Genomic DNA, 15,226 nt, shown 5'->3' with positions numbered 1-15,226 from the left:
AGAATTATCTGTACCTCTAGAAACAGAATGACTTGAGGATTAAGCTCATGATAAAACATGAATGATTAAGAGATTATTGTATTGGGGGTTTATTTATTTATTCTCTTTAGAAATGAATCTTCTGTCAGACTGAGTATCTCAGCAGTTTTCTGCTTCCCTTGCTCACTGGGATCCCTGGGCAGGACCTGCTCCTGCAGAGGAGCTGAGTGTCCCCAGGTAGCAGAGATCAGCAGTGTCCTGTGGGGCAGTGGCACCTCCAGTGCCAACACCCTCTGCAAGCAGGAGGGCAGCACCACCCCTGCCAAAGATGTGCTTCCTCCTCCTCCTCCTCACGGGTGCTTAGGAGAGGCTGAAATTGGCCTAATGAGGGTGGGCAAACAGGAACTGCTTCTGGGAAGCAGTGGGAGGATCCAGACTGATAAATGATTTCAACAGGATAAATACATCACTTTCTATCAGTCTCTTCTCATTTGGGAGCAGGTCCATCTTTTCTTCCCTTCGTTAAGCTCAATTAAGTGTAGAAAGACAAGATCCACCCTTTTCATCTCAAAAGTTTCAGAATAAAAAATTAGGCTGATAGGTGAGCTCTTATTTTTCCTGTCTGTCCTGTGGGATATTTTCAGAAAATGTTCATAATATATGTTTAAGCTGCTTTCCAACTCTCTGGTAAATGATTTTACTTTTTAAGATCTCAAATTTTTTTAAATTCAAATTTTTGTTCTCATTTTAGTCTATAGAAGTGCAAAAGACATTTTTGAAACCATACGCTTTCTGGCATTTGAAATGAATTATTTCCAATCCCTATTAGGTTAAAAAGAAAATAATCTGACTTACATATGTGAGTCAGACTTCAAGATTTAGGAAAACATAGAATGCAGGAGGCAATGGCATAAATAGTTGGAGACTAATTCCATGCTATGTATTTAATGTGAAATATTTTGTGAGCATGTGGATCCTATAGCTTGATCAAAGCTGTACATTATGCTCTGTGAATGAAGAGTTAATGTTAATAGCTGGGGTAAAACATGTTTCTAGCTTTACTCTTTTTCAACAGTCAAGTGAAAATTCTCCTAATGTTTTATTACAGCAAGAGTTGTATGATATTTTTTCTTTCTTGTTAAATTTCTGTGATGTTTCCACCCTCTCCCCCAGTGGCAATGTTGAATCTTGTTTTATAAGAGAAGGATCATTACATATAATCAAGTAATTTAAACAAACGATCTCTTAGCTCAAGGAGACATATACTGTAATATAAACTTGCTGAAATGAAAAGCTGCTGTTCCAAACCATCACACTGTATTTTTTAGTTATTAAAAGCTCTCTCAGCCCTGACTGCCAGAAGTTTAGGGTTTTTCGCTGATCCCATACCTGTTGGCTCGTGTTTTGATGACAGCACATCAGTGATGGAGGTATTAATCTGTCTTGTTCCAGTTAAAGCGTAAAGGGTCTTAACTTGCTGCCTTTGAATAAGGTGGTACTACAGCCCCAGCTATTGCAGCACCCTGCTCCTAATGACCCTTCAGAAGGTGCTGTTGCCTGCAAAGCCAGCTCTGGGTGGTGCTTTTCAGGTGCTACAGACATACCAGGCCTGTGCAAGGTGCACTGCTGCTGGAACAAAAGGGCTTTTTGAAAGGTATCTTTTAAGTTATAGATTTGGAATCAGGAAGGTTGTTTTCTTCAGATGTACCTGTTGAGAGAGAAAAAAACAGTGACAAAAACGTAGCCAACTTCAGCCATTCATTCCTGCACTTCCTCATGGGACTGACTGGTGGGACATCCAAAATGTGGGGAAAGAAGGGTGAAGCTGGAAAGGGGGTGCTGGGAGTGAGCTGATGTACTTCCTGCCAGCCCTGGAGTTGCTTTCCAAATTCTCCCCTCCCCTCTTGGTCATTTCAGAGTGTGTGTCACATTTCTGAGGGTACCCAGTGAGCAGTTGGGCTGTACATCATTACCCTGCTGCTGCTTTTAGGATCTCGTTACTTCCATGTAAATAAGTGATGAGTCTGGTTAGAAGAGAAGGCTTCACTCCTAATTCCATTGATGCCAATAGCCCCAGACCAGACTTTTTAAAGCAATCTCCAGGTTCAGCTCAGTTGGGGTAAGTGAGGTTTTTTAGGTGATTTGTGGTCTTGAACAGCATTTATCATATATGCATAGATATGGAAAATACTTAATTTAATCAAAAGTGTACTAACGTATTTAAAATGCAAGTGTGAGTGAATGTCTGTAGATGATTATTTTAAGACCTGGAGGTTTTTTTTTTTCTCAAGGTTTAAGGAATTAGAACAAGTGTTAGCTCTGTCAGGTGTTCTGTACCCTGAAGATGAACAAAAATGTCGAGGCTCAGTTCATGGTTCGACAGAAACCACTCACATGTCCTATTTTTGAAATTTGATTACTAATTCTCTTGCCAAAATACCAAACCCTGACTTTTAAGTAGGACTTAAGGTGCTGTATAATGTTAAATACCTCAAGCTTTCTAGACTTTTATATGCTGAAGCAGTTGGTGAGCAGGCATAGAGAATGTGCTATTGCTCTGGGCACTCAGAAACCAACATGCTCACCTTGGTGCCAGGATGTCTGTTGAAGTGACCAGTGTGCAAGTGCAATGTTGCTCATACTTGAAGTAAAATATTCCAAGTTTATCTGAAAAGCTGTGTAAGAACACGCTCCATCCCCCTGAACTTGAATCCAGGAGGTGATTTTAGTAGTCTGCAGGGAAATGCAGGCTGAGGTGTGCTCAGGGCTGCCTAGAGGCAGTGCAGGGAGTTAAGCTGTGGCACAGAGCTCACCAACAAGGTACCAGCACCAACCAGAGCACGAGGCAGCCTCTGGCATGGGCAGGGAGGGCTGATGCCAAAGGACTGCCAAGGGAAGAGCTGGAAGTCAGTGGCATGGCCAAGCCTCACAGAACTTGCAATGACTGTTGCATGTGTTTAGAAGAAACTTTTTGTCTGCTGCTTCCTAGACAGTCACAAAACCTTGCATTAACAAAAAAGAATGAGCTCACATTTTTAGACAGATTGCTTGCATGATGGAGGAGGATGGAGGTCTGGGCCTTTATGGATTACAGGGCTGGCTTTCTGATCAATAGGAAGTTTTATATCCACTTGAGTGGCGCTCACCCTAAGAGCCCATCCCTGAAGGCATCAGCACGAGGGGAGCTTTCCCAGCACACGCCGTGCCCGGAACTCGCGCACCACGAAGGGACGGCGGCGGTCGATCCCTCTCTGCCACGCAGCTCTTTAGGCAGCTCGTTTGTCTCAGTGCCTCAAAGTGCTTTCTGTAGGCATGCAGGCATGGCCAAAGCAGGGCTGCACCATGAAACATGAGTAAGCATGGGCCAAGTATGAACACAGCTTGCATTTACTGTACAATTTCCATAAGATTCTACCAGGAAATAAAAAAAAAAAACCCAGCAAAATCTCATTAAGAGGGAAAAATAGGAGTACAGGTAGGAAATACATTCAGCTGTCATAAAAATTTGTAGAGGAACTCTGTTTCACTGACCCTTTGGCTATGGATGAGTTTTGCCTGGAAAAAAAACATTAGTACAGCTAAATGGCCCTGTTTGTCCTGACTGTTAATTATCTCAGCCTTTTTCATAGCACTTAGGTTGGAAGGAAGTTCTTTGTTTTAAAAGGTAGGTGTTTTTGTGCTGTTTTTTTTTTTTTTTCTATTTCAGTTTGGCTTTTATTGAGGGAAGTAGGGCTATTTTCATTCTTCTTTCAAGCACCATTCATTTGGTCCACTGAAATTTAAATAAAAAACTTTATGCAAGTTGTATTTCTTAAGTAAACTTCTGTCAATATACAGGCTTGAGCCATGTGTGGAAACCCCCACACCCTGTTTCTGAGGCTTAGCAGCACTTGTAGGAGACAGGACTTAGGGTCTTGGCAGTCTTCCTCGAGACAGAAGACCAGAAATCAAAACAAGCAAATAAATATGACAAGGAAATGTTGCAGAACACAAAGCCCTGACAGGAACACTTGTAGTAGAGGGGCAGACACAATAATCGTTTACCTCCAAGAAAAGATGTTTTGACTTAATGTTATTCCTCATGGTCTCTGCCTGTAGGGGAGGGATTTTAGCAGCTCTGGAGGCAGAGGCTGAAGGGGCTGGTGGCCTTATGAAGGGGAATGAGGTGTTTGCTTGTGCCCTCTTTTTTTCCTGCAGATGCATTGGGAATCACTGTCCCAAGCATTGCCTTTATTCTTAAAATGGGCCTTTCTTTTTCATGTCATAGCTGCACATTTTGCTGTTCTGTTCCTTCCTGGCTCCCCAAAGTTGTAGAAATTAGCACTAGTGAGACTACTCCAAAATACTCACTTGACACCTGCCTTGCATTTCTGTGTGGTGGCATTGACACAGGCAGATGGGCAGGGGACATGGGCAGAATGGACACGACCATGCAGTGAACACAGCTAAACCCCCCTCCAGGGCTGCCTGGAAAACTCTGTGGGCTCCTGGAGGAGAGGTTTGCTCAGGCTTGGGTTTAGTTTTGCTTTGGTTGCATCATGCCTGAATATTCACTCTTGGTGGAAGCAAGATAAGTACGTGTCCCTTCAGCATTTTATGAAACAAAGTAATGCAGATATCTATAAGTGAGACATGACATGAAGCGTACAGATAGTAAGTTTGGAATAGTTCTGGGAGTTAAGAATTTACATGTCTTTATTAATTATTAGATGTTATTAGTGAGTGACTAAGGAACTGGGAAGCTCTAAGCGTTCTTTTGAAGTAGTGTACCCAAATTAGGCTAAATAAATAAATAAATCTAAAAATGTTGGGGAATGTCTGCTCTAATGAATTTTCTAAATACACAAATCACACTTATTAAATCAGTGGATCTTTTAACTGTAAAAATATTATTACTGTTACACTAGGGAAATCCATTCAGAATTATAAAATATTTGGAAACTCTTTCTATGTTTCATTTCAGTGGAAGGGTTGTACATTTAATAGGAATAAAGAGAAAAAAGTATGCTTTGGGATAAAGTTTTAAAAGCCAGCTTTTCCCCTTTCTTTGTGTGTGTGCCAATTTTCAATAAGAGCTGTGTTCTCCTTTTAGTGTTGTTTAAAAACTACACATATAACAAGATGTTGAAATTTCTTTATGGTATGTTAGCACTAAGGACAGGTTGTTAAGGGGTTATAAAAAATATTAGTTTCCACTTTATGGTGGTTGTGTTGGTTTTTCTGCAAATTAAATTTAATGCTACAAAGGGTATATGTCATACATGCAACTTTCTCTCCCTCATTATAATTTCTATCACCTTAATGCAGCCAACAAAGCCTGTCTTTCTAGTAGAAGAATCTCAGCTGGAGAATTCCCCTCAACCTGTGTAATAAAATTCTGCAGCAGAAAAGTGTGGGGCATCCACTCACGTGAATCAAAAGGAGGAGGCAGGATTCTCCATGTATTAGCTTTGCTCCTGCTTTTATTTATCCTTTTATCTATATTTCACTTTACATTTTATACTATTTGTGTTTTCCTTCATTGAAACATTTAAGCTCATGTACAAATAAGACAGACTTTACTGTTAGTGTTTAAGAGGCAGTACAGAAGAATATATTGTTTTATTATTAAAATACAATTTACGAACCAGAAATGATCATAGATGCAAATTTATACTTTGCACATTTTTTTTCCTTAATAAGAATATGTATATTTTCATCTGGGGAGAAAGCAGCATTAAAATGAGCGAGCCTGGGGAGCAGTGCCACACACACAGGCACACACACACACACACACACACTTGCATACACAAAAGAGCCACAGCCAGGGATTGCTGGGGAAAGCAGCTCCTACCAGTGCCTGGTGAAACCCAGCTCTCTCCAGAAACGCTGGAGCTGGGCTGGCCTGAGCCCCTGGGCTGGCCCGGGACAGCAGCAGAGTGGGAGCACTGACAGCCCGGGGTGCTCAGCACTTCAGTACTGGCCTTTCTGAGGAGGGGAAATAACGCCACTCACCACACGGGTTTTTTTCAAGCCCCCCTAGCTCTAATTAAAATGGCTGGTCAGGAAAAGCCTCCTCTCTTTTCCTTTTTCTGTGCTACCTACACTGCAAACATAGTTGACTAGTGAAACAACTTCCAAGTTTGAAGGATTTGCAGTAAAAATTGGTGTATTTTTTTAGGCTGAGGTGTGGAAATCTGGTCAAAGACTTCTTTTCAGCTGTGATTAATAGCCCTGGGTGCTGAATGGGGTATTTGTGGAGGGGAGTGTGATGCTAAACAAAGTGTTTGGTGCAGCAGCTCTGCTCCTGCTGGAGCTCTCTGCAGCTGGGATGACGGCTTTAGGCATAATGTAGTAAAACCTGCCTTGAAGAATTATGAAGTTAGAGACTAAAACTTGTGTAAGACTAGAGTTGGTTGTGTGCTTTACAATTTCATCAGTGTCCCTCAAGGTAGTTGCTTGCTGTTTAAGTAATTTTCTGTTCTTTTTATCATATTTGCAAGTGTGAATTTTTCATCAATATTAAACTCTCTACCTCAAACCTACATCTGAAAATTGGGGTTCCCTGCCATCTGGAACTGCTCAGATCCTGTGAAATAGGAGATGTTGCATTGGCTTCTATTGGGTCTGGATGAAATCAACAGTGGAAAAATAGCTGTGAAGTGGAACTTGATTTATGGTGATGAGATGAGCTGGAGAGCTGACATCAGCTCCTTGTCAAAGGGAAAGGAAAAGTCTACTTTCTGTCCATGGCAGTAGGGTCTGAAGGGATGTGGCTCTTGGTCTAGCCACAGCAGGTTGGACAGTGTTGTTTTTGTGAGTTTTTTATTACAGAACTGCAGGTGGTTGGATGGGTTTGACTAAGCAGAATGCAGAAGGGTGATCCCCATTAGTTGCAATGGGGAGCAGCCTGTAGTTTGAGGCAGGCTGTGCTCAGTCTGCTCATGTACCTAAATCTCTATGTGCTTCACCAGAACAAGAGGTAATGTAAGGAGCTGTGGCCCCACTGCTCATCTGCAGATCCTTGCTATCTGCTTCCATTCTTTCTGGGTTTGGTTCCTGTTTCCATACATGTAGATTATTTTAGAACAGTCTCCTTTCTTTGTGTCATTAGCCTGTGTTAGGTGTTAACCTTTCAGCATTCTTATTAGGTGTCTGAATACAGGGCCAGCACAGGTAAATTTATTAGGTATCCTGCTAATAGAGAAACTTTATAACCCTCATGTAAAAATATTGCTCTTCCTTTTCTTTCCCCTGCCTTTTTTTTTTTTTTTTCATTTCTTTTTTCTTCCCCAGAGAAGCAAAGTTTTGCAATAAATCTGACTTGGTGAGACCCTGCATTCTCTGTGCAAAGCCCAGTGTTTAAATTTCATGATGTTTTGACTCAATTTTGAAACTTCATTTCATTGCAGCCCTTTTGTTATGTTCAGGAAACAGGCAAGGCCTTTCTGGCATCCCTTTGGCCAGTGCCATGCCCTCCAGCTGAACTCTGCCATGTGCACCTTGTCTCTGCCAGCTGCAAGTCTCAGGTCTGCTGTCTTCCAACACAGCCCCATGTGTTTGCAAACATTGTTTTGGGTGGTACCTGAGATTTGTGTATCTTCACTTAGTGTCTGTGCTCAGAAGTGCGTAGGGGGTAGCAGAGCCTTCACAGTGCAAGTTCTAAACCTAAAGTTTGGAGGAAGGTGTAAGATATTGCAATTATTTGAGTAACACCTTTGTTATTGCACTTGCTGACCCAGGTCTGGTCTGTTACTTGCATCATCACCATCATGTTGTCTTTGGGTAAGCTCAGCCTGCTTTTGGCATTTCTAGCAGATCAGAGGATCACTTCACAACTTGCAAATTTGACTCATGGTTTTGAAGCCCTGGCCATGAATTGTAGAGGTGTTAATCTTCCCTTTTGCTACTTTCCTTGCTTTGGTTTGGTAGGGTTTCAACATATAAACATTTCTGTCATCCAGTTGTATTAGAAATGGAACAAGAGTATTTTAACCCTTGGTTTCTGAAGCAAAATCTGACTTTATGAGCAATGTGGAGATTGCTGGACTCACCTGTTTTGTTTCACTTGAGCTTTAAAAGTGCCTGCTTACTCACAGTAGATCTATTTTTGAAAGAAGGTGCAGACACTATGGTGACAGTTGCCTTAGAAATGGATGTACCAATGCAGAGAGGAGGGTGCCCACAGGCAGCTGGTGCTTTGTGTCCCTGTCCATGGGAACTGGCCACCCTGTGCCCCATCTCCTCGTGTATCTCCACCTCCCTCACCACCCCTGCCTATGTGTGGTGTGGGCTGGGGCTCAGCCCATCTGGAGCAGGTGAGGGCAGGGGCTCTGGGTGCTCCATCCAAATCCAGGGGAGCTCATGGCAGATGATGGGTCTGGGGCTGCAGGATGTCCGTGGGGCATCTGTGCCAGGCACCAAAGGGCCATCAGCAGGATGGGTTCCTTGAGCTGGGTAGGGTGCACTCCACCAGTTTCATGGCCAGAAACTCCAGGCAGAAACAGAAGAAGAAACCTCTAAATTCCTGAACATTTCACAGATTTAATTGCAATACGTAGTATTTAAAGAAAAAAAAAATCCACCTTGTCCTTTGGGGATTAACATTTGATGGCAAGCTATAAGAACCGTGAGAGTATTGATCCCAAATGTGTTATGGGGTGTGTGTAGGCCCAGTTTTAAGAACTACAAGCTTAATGTATTGCATGTATAAGATGTTGATCTTGACTGCAATGTGAAACACTGACTGCATTTTATTACACCTAACCCTCGTATTTATTTACATAATAGATTTGGATGGGAAATATCTGTCTCCAGTGAAGTATGTGAATTAGAAACACAAAAAACTAAATATGAGCACTGGGAATAAATACACCCTGGCTTGTGAGTCAGGTGTGCAGTCTGTGGGAAGGGCTGTGATTAGCCATTATGTATGTCCTACAGTCTTTCTTGTCTCAGTGAGATGAGATTTTTATTTACAAGGCTCCCTTTCTCTGGCTGCAGTTCCATTAAGTTTTGCTGTAGCCTTGGAAGAGGCAGGCCCGTTAGCTGCACACAGATTTACTGTGCGAGTTTAAGCTAATGGATACTTATCAGGCAGGCTGTATTTGGTGATCGTCCATCATTTGCTCATTAAACAGTGTATCTAAGTGATTCTCATTTCCTCCCTGCCATGTCTGGAAAGGAGGAAACTAGACACATTACGATGGAATATTAATGTCCTGGAGGATTTAGCCACCCATAATTAGATCTCCTTTGCATAAACCTGCTAGTGTTACCTTATTTTGTTGTTTGTCTTGTTCTCCTTAATCACCTTCACATCTTTTTCTGTTCCTAACGATCTTTTTTCAGTTTCCCTTTGTAATTCTGTCCCATTTGTCTTATCCTTCTTCCTTTTTTTTCCCGTTCTTTTTTTTTCTTTTCCTTGACCTAGTGAGCACAGCAGTCTGGGTTTCCCCACTCCTCCCTCCTTCACACAAAAAGGCTGACTTTGCCAGCAAAACCCACAGTCTCTGCCAAGCCCTATTACTGACTTTGGAGAAAAGCAGCTAGAGAACTTGTGCAAATTTAGGCTCTGAACTAGCTAAATAAGCCATGTCAGTAAACCCTCTTGTCTTATTCCCTGGCCTGCTGGCTCATGAAAGGACTAATACATAACAGTCCTATTTAAGGTGGAAAAAACCCTTGTTGGCCAAGGGCCACCAATGGCTGGATCAGCTGCTCACTCAGGAGAGAATGGGGAGGTGGCTCCGGAGCTGTGAGCGATTGTGCCAAGGACCATGCCCTGTTCCCATGGGGGATCCCAGCCTAGGGCATGGGCGAGGAATGCACCATTGCCTCTCTGGGGATGCCCTGGTGTCCCAGTGCTCCTTCCCACCAGCCAACAGGGCCAAGCATTACTGAAGCTGAAGGGAAATGATCACACAAACAAAATGCCTTGTAAACGTGGGGAGAGCTGAGAGGAATCCTCTGGGGAAGTTGAATTTCCAAGGGGAGTGAATTGGCTCAAGTGGCTGGTATAAAGCACAGCCAGCAGCTTCTGCCAGGTACCTTTTTCTCCCCTGAATGTTGGTACGGAGGCACCAGGGGGATTTCCCTTTCCTTTCTAGCTGCAAGGTACTGTAAATGCGTCGGGATACGCTCACAGGCGTCTATTCTCAGCTGACGGGCAAAGCCCCTCGAAACTGCTGTTTTCCTGCTGATTGTGAGGGTTTCTCTTTGCACAGTGGCGGGAGAAAGCCCCAGCTGCTGACAAAGAGGGGCAGCCTGGTTCCTGGAGGAGGCGATGCCTGGATCGGGGCCGGCTCTGCGCCCTGCAGCGCTCCCGGGCAGCGGCTGCAGCTCTGCCGCAGCGCCGCTGCATTAATAACAAATGGGGCTGCTCCTCATGCTGCTACTTCTCCCCTGCTGCAGGGTTTTGTGTTTTGCAGGCTCTCGTCTCACCGATATTATGGGGAATCTTATCAGGGAGCATCTAAGCAGGAGAGAGGGAAAGCCTTACAGCAAACTGGGAGGTGATGTGAACAGGAAGGGTTGGCTGGCTTCTGCTCAGAGTAGCCATTTCCAAACCTTTACCACTGCTAGTTGTGGTGGCAGTTCCCGGGGCTGTGCAGGGCTGACCCTCTCTGGGCAGCAGTGGAGCAGAGGTGTTCTCTTCTTTCAGTCTGCAGCTCTCCAAAGATGGGCTCTAGATACACGCAGGAAACACCAGGCTATTTAAAGTGTAAAGGTTATTAACACCCTTTGTGCTCCTGCCATGCCAAGCAGCTGGAAAGTGACTGCTTTACAATCCCCAATCCACAAAGTTTTGAGCATCCTCAGCTCCCTTTGACTTTGTGGAAATGGGAGCTGCTCTGCATTTTGCAGGAGTAAGAGCACTGTATCAGATCCCAGGCTGCCAGTGCTGTGGGATGAGTCGTGGCACATGAATGGTGGTCGGAGGGGGCTATTCTGTGTCCTGTGCTGATTTGGGAGCATTTAATTGCATGTGATGGGAGGGATGGAGCAAAGGCTGGGTAGGACAGCACAGAGTTGTGTGTCTGAAAGTGGCAAAGGAGCCTGAAGATTAGAGAAGATCACGGAGTTCCTGCATGCGAGTGCCGATAGCTAGGGCAGGAAAAGATGTGATTAATGTGTGACTGGCTTGCAATGCGGCTTGGTGCTGGAGTATTTCTCTAGAGGGAAAGCTGTGAGTCCTGACACGTACATTACAGCTAATACACAGGCATCAGTGAGACTTCCCTGGCTTCAGCTGAGAGTTCTGTCACCAACAAAATCTAACAAAATCCTCCAAACTAAAAAAGTGGCACCAGCATTTTGTGCATTCAAGGTATTTTGTACCTGGTGTTTTCTAAGGTTGCTGGCAGGTGAGGGAATGGCCCTGATCCTGAATGCAGTGCTTGGTAACAGCCTTGTTCCAGGAAAGTTCCCCCCCTCAGCTGTGGGATGTGCTTCTAACCCATTAGATTTCTCAGTAGTTCCTCATGCTCTCACGTTCCTGACGTTTTCGTTAGCGAACTGTGGTGGTTTTGTATTATGGGAAGTGTTAAACTGGTCCTTGTGGTCCTTGAAGCCTGTGTAATAGGATAAGGGAGCATACACATGCCACCTGAATTACTGAGGGGCTGTTGCTCACTTGTAAAGCTTGATTGCATCTAGAAATCAACATTTGGTGCAGAAGCATCTTACTTTGATAAGGTTAACTTCTTTCCTGGGAGTGATAAAGTGTTAAATAAGCACTGTGACTGTGAATGGAGTTCAGGTAATGGTAGCCCCATAAATAGATGTTCTCACTCTTAAGGGAATGGATGCTGAATCCTTTCTGAAGTTTCTCTGAGCACAAAGAACTGAAATCTTTGAGCCTGCAGCGCTCGTGACCTAGCAATTAAATAAGCATCCTTGGAGAACATCTGAGATGAGCGGGCAAAATGCAAATATTTGGCATGTGCAGGAGTGCTGTATTGTGATGTTGCCATTGCCCACAGTTCTTCTCTATGTAAGCTGTGTGCTTGTTCTGGCTCTTGCATTTGGGCCCCACAGTCTGCTGGAGCAGAACACAGGTCTTGTCCAGGTATGACAGCAGGGAGTCCTCCTGTGCTGGGGCAGAACAGCAAGGGGAGGCAGATGTGTCCTTCCACTGCCAGCAATGACATCCCTGTGCCAGGCCTCAGGTGGGCACAGGGTTAAGTCCACAAACTTAACCATCTTTTGAGCTGACTAACAATAAGAATTTCTATGATGCCAGACCAAGGCTATTTTCAAGTCAAACCCAGCCTTCCTGAAGGTATGAAATAGCTCCAAAATTTCAGGAGATGCTGAGCCTTCATCCTCTTTGTCGCCAGGATTCTTGAAAAGTACGAGATATCCAGTTGCTTTGGAAAATCAGGGTTCTCAGTGTTGAATGGTGCTGCTGTTCCCTGTGGTTTTCCCAAGCTGCAGGGTGTTTCATGCATGTGGGTGGCTCCTGCCCATGCTAAACATCAGCCTTGTGGACTTGGGTGTCCACACATTCAGAGTGATTTACTAGCACAGATAGAAGTGTCTAGTCCTTGACTTGGATAAGTATGTCTAGCATGTCTCAAAATGTATTTTCCTGCTAATGAAAGGAGAATTATTCTTACTCTGCAGTGTATTTTGAGAGTGATTGTGTTGAATGCTTTGTACATCTTCCCTGGCTTTGTTTTGTCCATTACCACAAGTTAAGTAACAGCATCTACACAGTGAATTTTGATACACATGGTCACCTGAGCAAACCTAGATTTCAAGGAATGATGACAAAAATATTAAAAAACTGAAAATTCAGCTTAAGTGAATCATTCTCTGGCTAATATTATGGACTAGGAGTGTTTTTGACTTCCTTCTCAGTAATGAGACGTGGAAATCCCTTCACAGCCATAGTGACCAAATCTCTTCTTGGGTCCACTATGCCCTGCCAGGGAGGGCTTGCCAAGTCCTAAGGCAGTCCCCAAGGGGCCTGTCCCCAGATGGGGTCTGTGGGACTCCTGTGCCCTCTGTGAACAGCATCATGTCCCCAGATCTCCAACCAGCCTGGGAAGCCTCCTCCTGCTTCCCTATGGCTCCAGCAACAGACATGTGCAACTGAGAGCAAATTTCAGCTTCAAATGCTTGGCTGTTGAAGTTGACTTTAGGAAGAAGAAAACATTTTATTTCCTTCTGACTTCCATGGCTTCTGCTCACTGCTGAGGTTGAGGAAAAGCCAGCAGTGACACCATTTCAAATGCTGTCTCCTTAAATAACCATTTATATCCAGAAGATTAGGCAGCCACAGAGGAACCTTGCAGCTCTCGGTTTTATGCCCATTATGGAGAGGGAGTAGAAGCACATGGAGTTTAGTGTCTTCCTACAATTACACTTGCTGTCTGTGACAAAGCCTGTTCACCTCTCTTTTGCTTCAGCTTCACACACACCATTTCCCATCAAACCTTTGGGGCTTCTTAATGGGTGTACAGGCACAGTCCTTTGGTCTTTCTTTTCTAGATGGGGCTGCCTTTGCTCCTTGTTTCTCTCTGCCCCCTGCCTAGCTGGGTGGATGGATGGATGGGCAGGTGAGGATCAAGTGCTCGAGTCAGTTGATACTGTAATCCCTCTTGGAATAGACTTGGCTGTTACTTTTTCTTATAGTTTAGCCTTTGAAAGATGATGTTTACTTAAAAGAATGAAAGGAAAAATGGAAAAGCAAAGGGAAAGGTGGTGGTGGTGTGACCAGCAGCTGCAGGGTGATGTGTCTGTGCCTAAGCTCAGGAGGCTCCATCCCACTGGCCTCTTCATTCCATGGATATGTAGCTCTGTGGTGGGTCTGTGCAAATTGAGGGGGAGAACCTGAAACCATGACTGTGATAATATAAAGTGAATTTCAGTGCTGTGGCCTCCACGTGAATGTTCTCTGTCCCCTTTTCAGTCATTAGGGAGCAAAGCAAATTAATGCCAACAGAGGCTGATTCAAACCTTTGCCCTCATTTAAGGGATTCCAAAAACTGTGGTTTTGTTACGTGCTGGAGCCAACTGCCCTAGAGCAACTCAAGGACTGGAGCAGTCTTTGGTGTTTAACCAACATGAAAGTCAGTGTTTTGCTAAAATTGTCAGTGACAAGTTCAGATCCATATACTACTCCTTGACTAGGACCAAATTTATCTCTTTTATGTATTTTTAGCAGACTGGGGTTTTTTAATCTCTCTTTCCAAGACAAAATGTAAAGAAATAAAAAAAGCCTCAGCATAAAAGTAGTAGTGTAAAAAAACCACTCTCCAAGCAAAACAACCAAAAAGTAGTCAAGGATAAAATAAAATTAAAACATTCCCCTTGTCTGTTTTGAGTAAGGTACATGAATTTCCAACTTGGCTTATTTAGTTTTGGAGCAAAAACCCTCCCAGGTGTATATAGTTTTTGATGTTAAAATGAGACATGCATTTGTGTAAGACTGAAATGGTATTTCGGATAACTGCATCCAGAGTTTTTCTATTAAGAGATGGGTCAAAATGGGAACAAGATGGTGGCTTAGAGAGCACAAAATGGTAGGTGAGCCCTCAGGAGAGAGCACAAGGCAGCCAAGCTGGCTCTGCCACCGCCAGGGAATAGGACCAATAATGGCTTCAATAAGCTTCTAGCTTTGCCTCTTGTTTTTCCTCTGTCATTCTGGAATTTAATATTATGTGACATGGCCTTTATGCTAACATAGACTCTGAAAAAAGTATAGCCAAGACTCAAATATGATTTCTCCAAAGAAATGGTTGAATTTCATGCTCCTCCATTAATAAACATACAGATTTATGAAACCAGAGTGCCCTTCTTTGGAGCACACATTTTTCTATGGTTTGGACATAAAATTACATTTATCAAGGCATTGCCTATGTAAATTATATTCTCTGTTCCTAATGCTGTATGATGTTACCACTAACATCAACTTAATGCCAGAATTCTGCACTGGATTGGGGGGAAAAATGTAAGGAAAGCATAAAATCAAGACTCTTGTGATACAAATGTCAGTGTAAATATTCGCTGGAGCAGGCTGGCCTGAGCTTACAGGGCTGGTCAACAGGGGTTGGGTTGTGCTTCTGGCTTTGCAATGTGGTTTGGATTCCAGTCGTAGAATTCTCTAGAATGTGCATTTGAATCCAGCATAACTTAGTTGAAAGGGTAAGCAATTGTTCAGTGCATGGAGTAAATAATATTAATCAGAAAATAAAGATGTATAATTTAAATTTGTTTGTTGTCAGGGTGATGGAGTGGGCAGGTGACCATGATAAACTTT

The 15,226-nt window shown here is 43.5% G+C and overlaps 1 protein-coding gene across 2 annotated transcripts in view; it reads left to right on the top strand.

Moving 5' to 3' along the window:
* ZNF423 (zinc finger protein 423) overlaps positions 1 to 15,226 on the top strand; it is a 225,077-nt gene that overhangs the window by 23,771 nt on the left and 186,080 nt on the right. The gene's annotated exons all lie outside the window — the stretch shown is intronic.

Source organism: Molothrus aeneus, chromosome 11 (genome assembly GCF_037042795.1).
Source record: "Molothrus aeneus isolate 106 chromosome 11, BPBGC_Maene_1.0, whole genome shotgun sequence".
Lineage (NCBI taxonomy): Eukaryota > Metazoa > Chordata > Aves > Passeriformes > Icteridae > Molothrus > Molothrus aeneus.
Note: the sequence above shows the minus strand (reverse complement) of the source record. Positions and strands in the feature narration are given on the sequence as shown.